At 32.8% G+C, this 18194-nt stretch overlaps 1 protein-coding gene across 1 annotated transcript in view; it reads right to left on the bottom strand.

Annotated features, from left to right (window-relative positions):
• LOC140436744 (uncharacterized) overlaps positions 1-18194 on the bottom strand; it is an 808356-nt gene that overhangs the window by 271755 nt on the left and 518407 nt on the right. The window lies entirely within an intron of this gene.

Below are 18194 nucleotides of genomic sequence, written 5' to 3'. Positions count from 1 at the left end.
AAATATGTGAAGGCAACCCCAATACACAAACATATAACTACATAAACTCACATTATACAAACGGATAATACACAGTGATACATGCAATAATAGAGATATTAGTTAAAGAAAATATGAAAACCAAAACGAATGTAGACCAGACGTCACGTATTGTGACTAGACAAAAATTTAAAGAGTAAGCTGAGAGCGTACTTGTATGAAACCAATATGTTAACGTTTTTTTGTATTATTATTATACAATACATAATGTTACTCCTCATCTGATATAACTGTGGTATTACCGTCTTTGGGCCTAATCCGATTCTGTTTATAATTCTTCCATCTTTTGCTAGACTTACTTGGGTGGTGTATAATTAAAGATGTTTATATAAATACACCGGACAGCAGAAAAAGGATGACAGCGAGAGGCTGTTCCTCTTTAACGCCTGGACAAAGAAAAATCAACGTTAATGTATATGGAGAGTTGTTGCAGTTGACTCAGAAAGATGCTAAATATACCATGTGACGTAAGGTTGCTGTAATAATTTTTGATTTTAGAGTTTTTCGCTTGGCAACAAGAATTTACCGCAAAATTGTTGTAGTTACATCTTAAATATATATACAGGGTGTTTCAAAAAGGTATGTCATAAATTAAATCACGCATTCCGGCGACAAAAATAAATTGATTGAATCCAACTTACCTTAGTACAAAAGTGTACACAAAAAAAGTTACAGCCCTTTGAAGTTACAAAATAAAAATTGTTTTTTTGCATTATCTCCTAAACTACTTGACATTTTGTAATAAAAATGGACACGTTACTTTCTTGTTCTGAAAGCATTTTTCATAAAAAAGAAACAACAAAATTTAAGCGCACAGAAAAATTTTAAGGGGGATGTGCAGCCCTAAATCTCACCAAACTTTTGAGTACGTTCAAATCAAATGAATTTTGTGGCATCATTAGTTTAACACATTATTTTTAAAATTTTTTTGCCTCTTATCACTTTTTCGAAAAACTAGTTTTTTCCTAGTTGGCCATAAAATTACAATCAGTTTCTACGGATACAATAATTACAAACAGTTCCATCAATAATAGTCAATAATTTGAAGCTATCATTTATTGTGTGAATAAGATTATTATTAAAAATTTTGATATTACAATGGCCTACACATTTCAGGAAATGGCAGACATGCATTTAACTTTGGGTAGGTTGGATCAGATAAAACTATGATTTTAATAAACTATCGGGAATATCGTAGGTGAATGTAAAGGAAATAGTGCAGCAGCCGCAAGGCGTGATGCAGTAAAATACCCCAATCGAAATATACCCGATAGACGATTATTTCTGACAATTGATCGTCATTTACGGGAAACGGGTACATTCCAACCCCACAACTATTGCTGGCAATAGTGGTCGTCCAATAATGGATGCAACTGATGAAGACATTTTAGAAATCATTGAAGAAGTCCCTGGAACAAGGACTCAAGGACCTGGAACTCACGTAAGGTTTTGGAGGCGTTTTGAAGGCGTAAGGATCAGCTGGTTAAACCCTATCACTTAACAACGGTTCAAGAGTTATTGGTTGAAGATTATCCTAAAAGGATTGGATTTTGCGATTGGTGGTTGTTAATGGACATAATAACATCGAAATGTTAATTTTATTAGAAATATTTTGTTTACCGACGAGGCTACCTTCAGTAGAAATGGAATAACAAACCATCATAACGAGCACATTTGGGCCAACGAAAAATCCTCACGCCAAAAAAACGACTCATCACCAAAGGACTTTCAAAGTTAATGTTTGAACAGGAATTGTGGATAACAATCTAATAGGCCCAGTATTTCTTCCCAACAATTTAAATTGTGATAATTATTTGCAGTTCTTGGCAAACGATTTACAAGAGTATTTGGAAGAAGTGAATATTGCAATAAGGCAAAATATGTGGTTTCTACAAGATGGCGCTCCACCGCATTACTGCAATGAGGTCCGGGAATACCTTTTATTTCTTGGCCACCCAGAAGTCCAGGTCTTAACCCCATGGACTTTTGCTTTTGGGGGTTTATGAAAGAGAAAGTGTATTCTGTAAAAATAGAGGACGAACAACAATTGAGGGTTAGAATAATTGAAGCTACAAATCAATTTCGTCAGAAAAATATAATTTTTCAGCGCATTCGGTTTTCCTTATTAAAACGATACCGAATGTGTATTGAAGAAAATGGGGGTCATTTTGAACATTTTTTGCAATATCATATTTATAAAGGTTATAGACATTTTTTGTACTTGTTAATTCATTTAAGCCATTTATTTAGTTGTACGTAATTTTTTAAAGGTTAATGAAAAGGGCCGTAACTCAATAAAAACTGTTTTTTGAAAAAGTGATGAGGAAAAAAATTTCAAAAATAATGTATTAAACTAATGATGCCACAAAATTCATTTGAATTGAACGTACTCAAAAGTTTGGGGGAATTTAGGGCTGCGCATCCCCCTTAAAATTTTTCTGTGCGCTTAGATTTTGTTGTTTCTTTTTTATGAAAAATGCTGTAAAGTAATTCTAATACGAGATTAAAATATTACATTACTGACTGATGAGAAATTGTTGGAACGAAACAGCACAAAGTATTATTATGTAAGTATGTAAAACTATCTTCCATTGTTGTTCCAACTCGTAATACTCAAAAGCAATAGCAGTACCTGTATTAATAAATATTATTATTTATTCGCCATATCCCGGTTTTCTAGCATCTCAACGCTAGACGGTAGGGATCAATGAATTCGGGAAGCTCGAATTCATTCTTCAGCGGCCGACACGACTATACCGGTATCTATCAATTCATTCTTCTTCTGGTGCCGTACGCTATTCAGCGTGTAGGCATTCATGCAGGTTGGATTAGGGACCACTTTTCTGCACTTATTATTGTATTGCAGTTATGTCGCACCAGTTTCTTATGTTTCTAAACAATGAGTGTCGTTTTCCACCTAGTCCTCTTAAACCTTCAATTTTGCCCAATAAAATGGATTTTAAAAGATTATATTTGTCACCTCTTACTTTAAACGACTTGTCTCGCTTCCGTCCCTTATTAACGAGCATACGTAGCATTTTAGGACGCGAATACGGAGTTTCACGCTTACAAAGGTAGTTATTAAATCTAGTAAAAGTAATCTTCTTCTCGTATCTTACTTTCTGAGTCGCAGTCCCACTTATTGTTTAAGGTAGCTCCAACATATTTAAATTCCTCAAGTCTGTCTGTAAGTTGGAAACATTATTTGTGAAGAGAAATTGCAAGGTGAATTCAACATTTGATTTTTTAACCTTTAACATTAATATTAATTGTTAGAAACAAGTATTTACTTATTTCATATACATCCATCGTAAATAAATGCATCCATCCATTTCATACATCCATCGTAAATAAATGCATGACAATAATTCTTAGATAGCGTCAACAGCCGAGTTTTACTTAATATATGGCATTTTTACATTACATCGAAAGAATTATCTAACATTGTGGCCACCCCGTATTCCTATTTTCATCAATTGCGAAATGTGACACACCCTTAACATTTTGAGATTTTACCCTTACTGAAATGATACAAAACACCACCCAATTCTGACCATAATTTCCGGCTAAATAAAAAAGGGGAAATGCATACTTCATTTCCGCAATTTGTTTTACTGTTTTCAGTTCTTTGAAAACGACTTTGGCATTAATGATGAATGAATGGTTCTTTATGTCGCTAATCACCGATGACTAATACAGAAAAATGTATTTCTGTAATGTTTAAAAGAAACACAAAATACACAAACAATTTTAATAATCAAAAGTAAAATATTGTTATATTTTCAGGCTGTTGCACAGCGTATGGCACTAAAAAAAGATCGGATATCTTTAAACGATATTTTTGCGAAAAGATATGTCGATTTTTATTCCCATTTGTCAATACCACCAATACAATTTATTTAAAGGGAACGTACTAAAAGTGACATATCTTTGAAAATGAAATTTTTACAAATTCTTTTTTCTTAAGCTGCCGTTTCCTTTCGAAGGTTGGCGATCATCATGACTACTTGAACTCTTTTCACTGCTGCCTAAAAAGCTGGTTAAACGACCAATTAAACCACCTTCCAACGGTACGCTTTCCTAAAATCTTTCCCTGCATGATATTCTGCAGAAGTTGAAATTTTGTTGTCTTGTTCTTCTGATATTGTTGGACCGAGTCTTTCATCTTGCAAGAGGCCTTCTATATTTCTTTCCATGTTCATATTTTTGTTTCATCCAAAACACAGATGAGAATTACTACTTGGAATATCAGATCGCTCAACACAAGGACCAAGAAATATCCCAAGTGCTGAAAGAGAAAGAAATAGACATTTGTGCTCCACAGGAAACAAAAAAGAAAGGAAAAGGAGAAAAGGACAAATAAAATTAGGTGAATACATACTAATCTACAGTGGAGTAGCACAAGAAAACAGGGCCAAAGAAGGCGTAGCCTTACTAATACACCAAAGGTACCAAAATCACATCAAAGAGTGTCAATACATATCAGAAATAAGAGTAACAGCAAAGATAAGAATGGAGAAGGACGACCTGAACATCATCGGAGTATACGGCCCAGAAAATACTGTTGCGTTCTGCACATACGATGACCTCAATATAACAATTTTGGTCATCCTGAAGGGGGAGAGAAGATATTCTGTTCAATCTAGAACTCGCTGGTTTCCCCCTTTCCGATTGGGTATGTATATTCAAATAAAGAAAAGAAATGAAAACCAGTGGACTGTATAAAACTCTATTTTAAACAAGAAGGTGAAATTAAACATAAATACACATAACCCAATATACAACTATAAATAAGGAAGAATATATTACTTAAAAGAAGAAGAATATATGTAGTACAAACTTAAATATTAATCAATACGTAACGACACACAAAAAGAGAACCATAAACAAACCATAGATAGAAATAATATTATACAAAAAAGAAATAAAAATATGAATATATATGTCATATAAAAAAATTGATATTAAACGTGAAAGAGTGAAAAATATACGCACATATTATAATATACTTAATTCGTAATAAAATGAATAAACCTCGTTAATACAGTTACACAAAATGCAATCAAAAATATCATATATGAATTATATCAAACTCAACTCAAATTATATATTCAAATACAAATATTTAAACTCAATTCAAATTATAATCGGGAATGACATATTACAAAAAATAAGAATAGAGTAAATACTACACAAAACAAAAGCAAAATGTCCAATTGACAACGTTTAATGTTCTGAATAAAGTTCAAAAGTTCAAAATCGCGACACAATATGTAATAATTGGGCACCAAATAAACGTACTTAGCCCATGCAGCAACAAAATTATGGTATTGTTCCTTACCCAATGAGAAGATGGCACTCCGGCCACCGCAAAAAATATGTCTTCACCGACGAATAACAGGAACCACAAAATTCCTAATGTAACTTTTCTGCATCAAAACGACTTCCTCGGTCAAAGGACCGATGCTAAGTGTCTTAAGGTACTCTTAACCCAAACGCACACACATGTGTGTGGTTTGAGAGATAAAACTCGACTCTGATTGTGTAGATGCATCGCTTATCTCAAATACACATCTGTTTCATTTCGCAGATTGCCCGTCTCGTAGCATGTAGTTTTTAACCCAGATGCACCCTTGTACATGGAATCTTGATATACGGGGAGAATCAAAACTACCACAAAAAGTCTTAATATTAAATAAATGTTTATACAAAGTTGCGAAACTGCAACAAATACAAAGTCTCAAACAACAAGGGAAGCGTTTTATGACCAATAACAACAAGTAGTAAATCAAGTCAGAGGGAAGATGATAATATTAGGAGATTTTAACGCTCGAATAGACAATCAAGTAATACCCGCAATTAAGTAAAAACATAACGAGGATGTCAAAAACGAAAATGAAGAACTGATGTTAAAATTCTGCACGAATAACGAACTAAGAATAAACAAAACATTTTTTGACCACAAAAACCAACACACCAAAAAATAATCGACGTTAAATGCCTCAACTCAGAAGATGTAGGTAGCGACCATAGCCTAGTATTATGTAAAATAAGAATCATCCTAAAAAAATTCCCACCCAAGATAGCGGCACCGACACAAATAAACATCGAAGGACTATACACGGAATCCACGGAATACTTATACAGGAAAAAATATCTGATAGCTGGAAATGAAATATTAGAAAACGATAACATCTAGGAAAGCTGGGAAAAACTCAAAAATAACATAAATAACGCAGTAACAGAATCACTTGGAGAGATGAAAGTAACGAACACTAACATATCAAAAAAGAAAACCCCATGGTTTAGAGAAGAAGTGAAGACAAAATGTGAAGAAAAGAAAAAAGCCTTTTTACAATACAGAGCACAACAATCAGGCCTACAACCACTATAAACGAGTCAGAAATGAAACGAATACTTTAGTTAGATAAATAAAATGGAAACAAGCAGAGCTTCTCAATATAGATGGAACACGACTTCTCCGAAACACAAAAATAAGTATGGAGAATGATCACACGACAAAGAAAAGAGATGAACGAACTAATAAAATTGAAGCACATTCAGAAGGAAAGAGCAGACTACTTTCGATTCCTATTTGCTAAAAGCGACGATAATGAACCACCAACACCAGAGGTGACGACAAACGAAGAAATAAATATTGAGGAGGAAGAGGTAAAGCATTAAGGAAATTAAAAAATAGAAAATCACCAGAAGAGGACAGAATACCGAACGAACTCCTAAAGTACGGAGGACCAGATCTGACCAAACAACTATTAAAACTAATCCAAAACATAATAGAACAAAACAGAATTCCTCAAGAATGGAGATCAAGCATCCTAATACCTCTCTTCAAAAAGGGAGACAAATCGGACCCGGAAAATTACAAAGAAATTTATTTATTAAACACAACACTAAAATTAACAACCAAAGTGATAACAAATAAACTCAATGGAATTATAACACTAGCAGAAGAACAAGGTTTTAGGTCGGGAAGATCATGCAAATCCGCTATATTTATAATGAGGCAAGTGCAAGAGAAATCATTGGAATATAATAAACTGACATATCTATGTTTCGTGGACATTAAGAAGGCATTTGACAGGGTCAAATTAAAAGATGTTATCCACTTACTGTACGCAAGAGAGATACCTCTGGGAATAATCAAAACGATCGAAAATATCTACCAACACAACACTAAATACAAAACACTACCAATAAAAGAAAAAGTAGAAGAAGAACTAACCGACCCTATTAAAGCTGGCAATGGGATAAGACAGGGAGATGCCCTGAGTAATCTATGGTTTAACCTGATTATGGATGAAATAATAAAAAAAGAAAGAACTAAAAAATAATATTAAATGGGAGAAAAACAACTTAAAACAATCTGTTATGCAGACGACGCAATACTTCCCTCTCAAAGTGAAGATGATTGATGTATGTGAAGACGTATGTTGCACCAATTTAATATAACCGCCAGAAAATTTAACATGTTAATTTCCCCAAAAAAAGACAAAATGCATACGGAAAGCTCGAAGCTGAAGTGGAAGATCAAGTGAATAGAGCAAACAGATCCGCAGGCTGCCTGAATGAAACAATATGGAGAAATAAAAATATCGAAAATGAAACGAAAGGCCAATTCGAAAACAAAACATCAACAAAACAAGTCATCAGACCAATAATGACGTAAGCGGGAGAAACAAGAGAAGACAAAAAGGATGTTAGAAACAGCAGAGATGAAAATACTTTCATACAGAGAAAAATTGATGGTAAGACAAAGGTGGTATTATGGGACAAAGCTATACGACGTAGATGCCAGGTGGAGAACATCAAGAACTGGGTAAGAAATGTATGTAAGAGAGCGGCGACATACAGGCGAGAGATATTAAGAAGTTCAAATCACACGATTTGCTTGGCCACGCAGTTCAGATTTCAATCCCATAGAATATGTTTGAGATGATGAGACGCTTCAGAGATTCAAGAAAGCTTCGCGACATATTGGTGTAGGAATGGAACAATCTTCCGCAGAAGGTGATCCAAAATCTGATCCAAAGTATTACTCGTCGAAGCCGGTATCATTGCCAGAGAAGGGAATACTTGCTATTGAAGTTGTTAATATTCTTTTAAAACAACAAAAAGCACATCAAATTAAAATGTCCATTTTCAACGTTTAGTATATCAAAGGAAACATGTTCATTTTCATTACTTTCAATAAACTTTGATGGATAAAAACCATCCAGCAATCTGTTAGTAAACTATGTCACAATCGAAAACAGTTAAAATGGGTAATAATTTCGAAAATAAATTTAAATTACGGGGTGACCCTAATTTTATGCTCGGCAGTGTATATTCAGTGGTATTTACTTGTCCCATGGTGTTTTTTTTTTTTTTCAAAATATGATATACAAAAGATTTCAAACTTTGTAAATGTTTCTTTTAAATGCATATACTTAACTTAAATGTTCACTCACAACTTTCGTATTAAATCCAGTGATGTTAATTGTAAAACACATCTGATATTAATAAATTAATAGACCGTATGTTCTAAAATCTAATATTGCGTGATTAAAACCAAAACCATATGTTTGTATTAAGAGTTATCTGGTCGAGACAATCTGCATACATACGTCAAGTACCGTTTTCTACTAGTCAATTCCGCAAAAAGATTTTTTTAATTTAAGATATTACTGCAATACTTGGCTGACATTATTGACGGATATATTGGTAACGTATTTGATATTGAATATACCCATGCCATAAAAAACCTTGTGAAATACTAATATATTTGCGGTAACGGAAGACGTGGTCTGATTTAAAATTTTCTTAGGCTTGGCACTAATCATACAAACATTTATTTAAACTATTTTGTATAAAGTAACGCGCAAAATAACCATAAAAATACCGGATATAACGGACAGAATTTGATTGAAATTGATATCGGAAAGGAGGAAATACAGGAATAAAAACGAAGAACAATACCAAAACGTAAATAAAACAAGCAAACAAAAAATCAAAAAAGCGAAAGAATTATGGCACATATGTAAGCTTTAACATATACAGGAAAATTAAAGAGCATTTACAAGAAAAAAGTTATTAAAAACATAATGGATAAAAATTACAAAAAAATTGAAAATGCAGAGAAAATAAATACATGGGAAGAATATATAAAAGAGCTATTTGAAGATGACGAAAGAATGGAGAAAATAGAACCAAGAGGGAGAAATGGACCTGCAATTAGGAAAGGTGAAATTAGAAAAGCACTAGGTATTACAGGAAAATTAAAGAGCATTTACAAGAAAAAAGTTATTAAAAACATAATGGACAAAAATTACAAAAAAATTGAAAATGCAGAGAAAATAAATAGATGGGAAGAATATATAAAAGAGCTATTTGAAGATGACGAAAGAATGGAGAAAATAGAACCAAGAGGGAGAAATGGACCTGCAATTAGGAAAGGTGAAATTAGAAAAGCACTACAAGGCATAACAGCCATGGGACCCGATGAAATAGCCACATAAATCTTAAGACTACCAACAGAGAAAAACATTGATTTACTAGTTTTTCTAGAATTATATAATGGAATCTACGATACTGGGAAAATCACAAAAGAATGACTAACATCTGTGTTTATCCCACTACTCAAAAAACCCAATGCAATGAAACATGAATAATATTGAACGATCAGCTTAATGAACCATGTTTTAAAAGTCTTCTTGCAAGTGATACATAAAGGGGTTTAAACCAAACTATACGATAGTATAACAGGGAACCAACTGGGATTTAGGAAACGATGCTGAGATGTCAACTATAACGCATTGATATATCTAGTTGACTTTGAGAAAGCCTTCGATTACATACAACACAGAAGATTGGCAAACTTTGTAGCATAATTTTCATGATTTTTTGTCCTTTAAATATCAAATATATAAAATTTATTTGATACGCCGTTGGCTGATACGTGACCAGCGACCTGAAGTTTGTTTACCCAAGTGTATACGCCGAATCATCTAAAAAATAAATATTAACTGCGTAGTTATCGATTTCGACGTTCGTCTAATTTCGTTTTAATTTAAATAAGTTCCCACAAAAATTCGAATATCCAGCGCTTTAAGGTCCAATATCAAATCCAAAGCATCGCAAAAAAGAAATCCGATTGGTACGGAGAGGTACGAGTTTAACACGGGGTGTGTCGCCGTCCAGGAGAGATGAGAACAATTTAGGGTCTGAACGAAGAAACATCGTTTTTCGGTGTAAACTTTTAAAAACCGGCAGTTTCGCTTAATTCCATGAGTTTTGGTGAGAAGAAGGTGATTTAAGCTCAAAATTCCATGTGACAATCTTTGTAATATGAATTAATCATCGTTTGTTGGGGCTGTGTTCTTTGTCAAGGGATTTGATGACAGCGTCCTGAAGATTAAGAAAGCCGGAATTAGATCAGATGAGATTGCTTTGATGTTAGTGGGACAATATTTTTTATTCAAATCTAAGATAACAAACTTTTTTAATAATTTAAAAAGAAATAATCAGCTAGTGAAGCAAGTAGTTTTGTTAATTTTTTTCTAAATAAACATTTATCCTTAATAGAATAGCTGTATATAAATACAAGATTTGCTGTATGACAATTTTTAAAGTTTATAAATAAATATAAGTTTTTTGTACCAGCTAATTGTCATATTTTAGTTTCTTTTAAATATAATTAACTTTTGATAACTAATTAATAATTCAGAAAAGTTCATTTCGACATATGACAGTTAGTACATCCTTTTCTTGCTATTTAGTACATAACCATAGTTTTAATTCTGTTTTGTTAGAAGTTCCAACTCAATGTATTGTTTGTTGATTTAATTTGTAAGATTTAAATATATTTTATTTGTGATAATTGTTTAATTGTTTAAAATTATTTCTTTTAAAAAGATATTCACTCTTAAAAATTTTTAGGAGAGAAAAACCTTTCTTTCTAAGCAGCAAGAAGATTTTTTTAAAAGGCGTCCTAATTTTAAATAGTTTAAGAATCTTCTTGTTTAGTGTTGCTCAGGACATCTCTGTAATTATTTTTTTATTTATTTTTTTGTAGTTAGTTCTCTCAGTCCTTCCCAAAAAAAGGAATCCTTATCCACGATCTAGCTCTCCAACCAAAACACGAGTAGCCGTTCGCAAGCGTTTTAATTTATTTGCTTACTCTGTCTCCAAGCCCAGTAATTTTTCCCCAATAAGCAAATTATAATTATTACAACATATTACGAAACACAGAAATAAATAAACAGGATTTGAGAATCATCACCAATTTATACCAACATCAGAAAACTATAATACGAGTAGACCAATGAAAATAGATATCTATAAGACGAGGAGTACAACAAGGATATGTACTGTTCACTTTACTAATATGTGCTCAAAAGAGATGATATCCTGGGTAATTTTCAATAAAAATAGTACGTTATAGGAATACTACATATGAGAAATCAGTGTTAAATGAAATCTCATCCACACAAAACGTGGGAAAGGACAAAAGTTATCTCATTGTTTAAAAAAAGCGACCTTATAGTCCAGAATTATTCAAAGTGGATTGAAAATAATACAAAAGCGATAACGTTTTCACTATAAAAAGATTTTCATTATCGAGAAACAAAGAGAATATAATCTAAAAATATATACTGCATTTTTCTTCTTCTAGTGCCGTCTCCACTAATGAAGGTTGGCTATAGCCATTGCAAATTCGTCTCTATCTTCTGCTTTTCTTAAGAGCGTCTGTGTGTTTAACCCGATCCAGTCGCGAATGTTTTTCAGCCAGGATATTTGTCGTCTATCAGGACCCCTTTTTCCTTCGATTTTACCCTTCATAATCAGCTGCAACAACTCGTACTTATCATTTCTAAGTATGTGTCCCAAATATGCTGTCTTTCGCCTTTTAATGGTGGTCAAAAGTTCTCTGTCTCTTCCCATTCTGTGCAACACCATTTCGTTCGTAATATGATCGGTCCATGGTATCTTCAAAATTATCCTAAAAAGCCGCATCTCAAAAGCTTTTAGTTTTCTCATTAAGTCAACATTAACATTCCAGGCTTTGACACCATAAAGAAAAATACAGTGGATATAAAATTTTACCATCCGATATCAGATTTGCAGATTGAGTCCTTGGTTACTCAGAAATTTCCTCATTTTCGAAAAGGCTGCTCTTGATTGCTCTATTCTTGAGCGAATTTCGGATTCAGATCTTCCGTAATCCAGACTCCTAAGTATTTCATTTTGTCCTCTTGCTCAATATCTTCTACTGCATTTTTATATTGTGAAAAACCTTTGATCGTTGATCAATTTATATTATTTGAAATTATGGAAAAAGAGGATGCTTAAAATATATGATTAGAGCTATCAAACAATAAAACAATGCATAGGTGGACAGGGATACAGATCCATTAATATTCACAAATAAAAACTTACTCTGCCAATAATCAGTTGATAATCAAAATTCTGAAAGTGAGCTACAAACACGTCATTTACAAACGATCTATTATGTAAGAATTAGAATATGAAAATATCGTCAAAAAAAGATGAAAAAACAATAATATAAATTAACGAACATCCACTAGAACAAGTAGTCATTTAGAAATAAATGCGTAAAATAAGAATTGAATATCTACTCGATAAATGACAAAATAGAAGAATATAGCTCAAAATGAAAATCCAATGATTAAACAAACACTAAATTAGAAACCGAAAAGTAGAAGAACTGGAGGACGTTGAACAAAAATATGGAGCCAATTTTTATGGTGTAAATGCTGTAATGAAGAACTAGAACAACACCAAAATGTTGGAAGCACTTAAAAAATTAAATTGTAAAAAATATTGTGAAAATAAATAAGAAATGACATAAAATCTTAATCACAAAATTTTATCTGAACCAGAATACATTCAGCTTTATCAGTTTCATTATGAAGATACACATAATACTTAGATAATTACATATAAGAGCAGAGTAAAGAATACTGTTGACCTAAAGTAGAAAAAAACACACAAAAAAGACAGGATGCGCCTCCATCTCATTCAGGGATACATAACAATCAAGTTATAAACTTAAAGGTACTCAACATCCTAGACTTCCTCAGAGAAACAGGGCTAGAAGAGTTATTATAATTATAAGGGCGGAAGTAAAACGGGACACAATAGTTCTCAGGATGCAATGTGATTTCATCCCCTTAGGCACATACGTATATAATACACATACAAACATATACATAAAAGTAAGCTAAAGGTTGGCCATTATGAAATATTTAGTAATTTTATAATTACAGAAGAATATCATACCTATTTTAAAACTTTGCTGATAGATGTCAACTTTTTATGGTTTATATATATATATATATATATATATATATATATATATATATATATATATATATATATAAACCTTAGTACTTAAAAGTAGAGAGTACCTTACAAACCGACAAAATAACGCAAAAGACAGGAAACATAATACGTTGTAAAATAAAAAGAGATGAAACTACATAGTAGAAGTGGGAAATTATCGATAGAAACCTATAATTCACATTACATTAGATTAGGACTATTGATAGTTTCCCACCTTTAGACCTTAGCTTATGAAATAAGTAGTTGGCTTCAGTCATAATTATACGTATGACGTCGAACATTAACATTTTTTTAATTTCGCATAAAGTAAAAACTGATTGAAGGCAATAAAGCAAATGTAAGTAAAAGTATTGATCAAGAATAATTTCTACTATGATTTGAGACGTCGCATACACTCTTGTCAATACAGAATTATCGAAGGTTGGTGGTTTAGTGGTAAGAATATCGTACTTTCACGCAGACGCTCAGGATTCGGATTCCACATGAGATTTTTTTTGCACTAATTAAATATTAAATAATAAACATGTATTAAATAATAATAATGTATTAAATACATTAAATGAAATTTCATATTGTTATACAACTACTTTAATAGACTATTAAAAACACCTTACATTATTTGTAACATTCTTTGTAACATATTTTATTAGCGATCCAAGCCCCTACAACATAAAAATATTTCTAATGTTTTACAGAATTTTTTAATTTTTTTTTCATTTGACATTAAAAACTATTAAAGTACAAATCTGTATTATTAACGCTTTACAGAAGGTACGTTTACGTAAAAACTATTCAAGCAATTTATCATTTGCAACATTTTTTACAAAATGCCTTTAACGGAAAGTGATAGGATTGAAATTTATGATGATTGGTATTGGCGATAAGATGCGGACTCAACAAGAAGTATGCCGATTTTTTCATGAAAGACACCTAGATCGTGAACCTATTTCACAATCTACGGTAAGCAGAATAGAGCGAAAATACAAAGAATTAGGCCATGTGAGGGATGCAGTAAAGCATGGTAGGCCAAATATTAACTAAAATATTCAACAAGACATGATTTTGGCGGCAGTAGAAAATCCACATAGTACAGTGCGAGAATTATCTAATGATTTTGGTGTTGGATCAGTATCAAATGTTTTTAAAAAGGTAAAATACCATCCTTATAAAGTACGTCTTATCCATGAATTGGCTGAAGACGACTTTGACCGAAGAACTGAATTCTGCGAGTATATGATGAACCAACCTAACAATTGATAACGTTTTATTTTCGAACGCGGCAACGTTTTATTTGAACGGTCATGTTAAGAGGAAAAACACCCGTTATTGATCTGATAATCCAGACTTTATGCAAGTGTCCCATACGCAAAGACCACAAAAAACGAACGTATGGGTGGTACTGTGAGAAATGCAATAATTGGTCCATATTTTTTTAATTGAAGCAATTGATGAAAATTTAACAGTAGCATTATATCTGGATTTCTTACGAAACACATTAATTCCTGATCGGATACAGCTTTTTCCTGGAGTTTAAATGCCCACTAATTTAGACGGCATAATCTCGTTTCAACATTATGGTGCACTACCACAGTTCGCTGTGACTGAGACCGATTTTTTAAACAGAACTTTTCCACAACGGTGGATAGGAAGAAGGGTAACAGTGGAGTGGCCCTCTAAATCACCTGATTTGAACCCATTAGATTTTAATCTATGGAGTTATTTAAAATCTTAAGTTTACACCAACACACATGATAATATTCGTCAACTACAAGACCTAATTAAACAAGAAATACAGAACATAACACCCGCTATGATACAGAATATTAAAGACGAAAGTAATGGCCGGTTCAGTCATCGTCTCACGATCAATGGAGAACAATTTGAACATTTACTGTAAATTTTCATTTGTTTATTTTGGTAATGTATCACAGCAATTGCATAATAGTAAAATAGTTGTATAACAATATGTACTTTCATTTATTGTGTTTATTACGTTTATCCTTCATCTATTATTTTGTAGGTAACTTGTATTGTTTACATTTTTGCCAACCTGCGCCAATTTTAAAAAAAGTGTTATGTATTTTAGGAAACAGCTCAGCAAGAGAAAACTATAAATAGAAAAAAAAATGGGGGTTCTATTTAAAAAAAAATGGTGATGACGTCATTATACGAAGGTGGTTCACCCTGTATAGTAAATTATAATTTAAAAAATAGTAAATTAAAATCAAAAATCGACCTGTTTCGGAAATTTCTAATAATTTTGTTTATTTAGCTAATAATGAATTTATGCGTTACTTTGTACCAATTTGAAGTAACGTGTTATACATTTTTGGAATCACCTCAGCAAGGGAAATCTATAAATTGAAAAAAATTGGGGTTCCATATAAAAAAATGGTGATGATGTCACCATACGAAGGTGGTTCACCCTGTATATTAGATTGTAATTTAAAAAAATTGTAAATTTAAATCCGAAGTCGACCTGTTTCGGGAATTTCTAATAATGTTGTATATTCAAGTAATAATGAATTTATGCGTTACCTTATGGACGTACTGTATAATATATGCCATTTTTTATTTTTAATTAAAATATTATTTTAAGCAGTATCTTTCTAATGAATTCTTTTATAATGTACAAAATATATGTGGCATCCCTAGTTTAATGTTTGTTTTTCTTGTAAATAGTCATATGTACACTCGCGATCATAAAATCCGGGTCATCTTGAAAATTTCAAGTTTCTTAAATATTTTTGCCTCTGGTGCATTAATAACATTTTGTTTGGCTAATGTATTTTTTATTTATCATTAATGTTTGTTTTGAAAGAAAAAAAAATGGTTTTTTATTGTTTTTATTGAAAAAAAACAGAAAACAAATCAAATTGTTGATAAAACAGACACGAAAAAAAAAGGAAAATACAGAACGTGGTAAAAAATCAGTGAAATTTCAATGACTAATATCGTGTATTGCCTCCACTTGCTCTAATAACCTCTTGCAGACGACGGGGCATACTATCAATTTTTCTCCGGATTACATGTTGTGGTATGTTATTCCACTCTCTCACTAACAGATCCTTAAGCTCCTGTGCGTTGTTAGGAGGAGGTGTATGGGTTTGAATACGTTTTTTCAAATCGTGCCAGAGATGTTCGATGGGATTCAGGTCCGGAGACCTAGCTGGCCAGGGTACCCTCGTAATTCCAACTTCGTCCAAGTATTACATACTGATCCTGGCAACGTGCGGTCGCACGTTGTCCTGCATAAAATCGGCGTTTTCTCCAAGCCCTGCCATGTTGGGCATTACATGTTCTTCCGGAATCTCCGTAATGTACTTTCGTGCAGTTAGGGACCCATTTTCGATGAAGAGTAATTCTGTGTGAAAGTCGGAAGATATACCTCCCCAAGCCATGACCGAGCCTCCACCAAATGGCATTCTTGAAGCAATGCAAGCTTGTGAAAATCGTTCACCGGTTCTCCTCCAAACTCTTACACGTCCATCGGATACAGTTAGGCAGAAACGGGATTCATCTGAGAATAACACTTTGCTACAATCGTTAATTCCCCAATGCGCGTATTGTCGAGCAAATGCTAGTCGTGCAACTCGAGGCACCCGGCGAAATGGCGGACCTCTAGCCATTAACCGAGAAGATAGTCAAGAAGAACGAAGTCTTCTTCTGACTATTGCAATACTAAAATTGCGATTTCGTACTTCCTCTAAACGATTTTGATGCATAACCGCAGTTGAGGTCCGGTTTCGTAAAGCCTGAAACACAAGGAAACGGTCATCTAGTGCCTTGGTCGTTCTTCTTCGTCCAGAGCCAGGTCGCCTGGTTAGCAAACTTGCCTCCTAAAAGCGTTGAAGCACTCGTTGATCCGTATAAAGGCTTACGCCAACAGTTCTTGCGACTTGCCGTTGAGTGTGACCGTCTTCCACAAGTGCAACAATTTGTGCCGTTTCAACAACAGTCAAAGGCATTTTTGTCAAAAAATAAACACTAATGATGGCACTAATAAACACTAATGGTGGCAATAATAAACGTTTGTCCGTTGCATTTGAACAGAAAGTCGAAGTACAAACAAGACATTTAAAACAAGCGGAGTTACAGGTAGCGTTCATTTTGGGAAGTGTGCACTTTACCGCGAAATCGGCACTATTGAAATTATTTGTTACAAAGGAAACCGCAACAATTCTCAGAAACATGCATTAGTTTGTATTTGTGTTATTACTATTTACGATAAAGCTCGTTAAAAATGAAATATCGGTGATTTTCAAGGTGACCCGGATTTTATGATCGCGAGTGTATATAAAAATATAATCTTTACTTAGTATTTCGTGTTTCGGTAACATAATATTAAAAATCTTACCACAGTGCTAATTGCTTTTTTTTTACCTGAAACAAATAAAAACTAATTATTACAAAATATTTCACAATAAATTACGATACACAATAAGATTTTAAGATAAGAAATATAATATATAGTTTTCTTCAGAACGCATTTTTTTTGCAAAAATACTTCAAAAGTCTGGAAATGCCTAATTATTTTATCTCTTAAATGGATGGTCCGAATTGGACAAAAACAGGCATACACCTCTTTGCAACATGAAGATTAGAGATGTTTGAACGTTGCCAGATTTACTGTCGTATTACTGCTATATTAGTTGCTGTATGACTTTTATCGGAATCTCCACTTCAATACTAGTTCAATCGTACACAACACTTTCGATTTTATATAGTCAGGAACATCTATTGTTTCAATAAATTTTCTGATTTCCACTAAATTTGGACCTAATAATTAAAAG

Source organism: Diabrotica undecimpunctata, chromosome 3 (genome assembly GCF_040954645.1).
Source record: "Diabrotica undecimpunctata isolate CICGRU chromosome 3, icDiaUnde3, whole genome shotgun sequence".
NCBI lineage: Eukaryota > Metazoa > Arthropoda > Insecta > Coleoptera > Chrysomelidae > Diabrotica > Diabrotica undecimpunctata.
Note: the sequence above shows the minus strand (reverse complement) of the source record. Positions and strands in the feature narration are given on the sequence as shown.